The following is a 1,173-nucleotide window of genomic DNA, read 5'->3' on the forward strand; positions in this document are numbered from 1 at the left end:
ACTCCAATTCTGGTGTACATCAGCATTCATTTTCCAAACCATATTCTCATAAATAGCAAATAGGTAAATTACTTTGATTATCCCTCACTCTTTTTCCAGTGTGTGTCTCAAACTGAAGCCTGGGCGCGTCCGTGAGCCCTTCAGCTCAAGGCAAACACTCTACCACTTGACCCACACTGCCACATGGGGTTTTTTGATGGTTCATTGGAGGTAAGAGTCTAACAGGCTTTCCTTCCCTAGGCTGTCTTCAAACTGTGATCTTAAGATCTCAGCCTCCTGAGAAAGTAGGTTTCCAGAGCCACTGGAATCTGGCGTATTGTTTTGCCAGACCTGGGGCTTCAAATTAGGGCCTGGGTACTGTCTTTGAGCTTCTTTTTCTCAATGCTAGCACTCTACCACTTGAACCACACCACAGCTTCTGGCTTTTTCTGAGTATGTGGCACTGAGGATTCAAACCCTGGCATTCAAGCATGCTGAGCAAGCTCTCTACCACTAAGCTACATTCCCAGCCCCAACCTTACGATTTTATCCCTCAACTTGCCTGTCCACAAGAAAAGGCTTCTGAGTATAAATCATCTAAACAAATCCCTATAGGAAGCTGTCCAAGATAAATAAGACAAAGCTCATACTAGGGACATACTCTAACCATGTGATGACTTGACAAATGCCTCCATTTAATTATGTATCATGTTTCAACACTTAATAAAATATTAATGAAAATGAGTCAATGTACTGAATTATTGTGTATAATTTTATAATATATGTACACAACATAATAAATATTATGTGTATAATAATACTAAATAAATAAACAATTAAATGAATAAAAAAATTAAATACAAAATCAATAATAATCATACTATGAAATAAACATACATATGTACCTATATATCTTATATTACACATGTATACAAATATTTTTTTTCAATTGCAGGGCCTTAACTCAGGCCCTGGGAACAGTAGCTTGAAAATCTTTCCCTCAAGGACAAGGAGATTAGCCTTCACCCAAGGTGCAAAAGAGTTACTTAGACAGTGAGCTCAAATCCCAGCAATGGCAGAAATACTGGCCCCAGTTCCAAGACAGTGACTTAATATTTGTAACAGAAACAGTTACGTTTATTCAGTTCCAAACTGAACACTGAAAAAAATCAGTGTAGAATTTTGTACAGCTAT

The sequence above is a fragment of the Dipodomys spectabilis genome, unplaced genomic scaffold, assembly GCF_019054845.1.
Source record: "Dipodomys spectabilis isolate Male_0828 unplaced genomic scaffold, ASM1905484v1 ptg000010l, whole genome shotgun sequence".
Classification (NCBI taxonomy): domain Eukaryota; kingdom Metazoa; phylum Chordata; class Mammalia; order Rodentia; family Heteromyidae; genus Dipodomys; species Dipodomys spectabilis.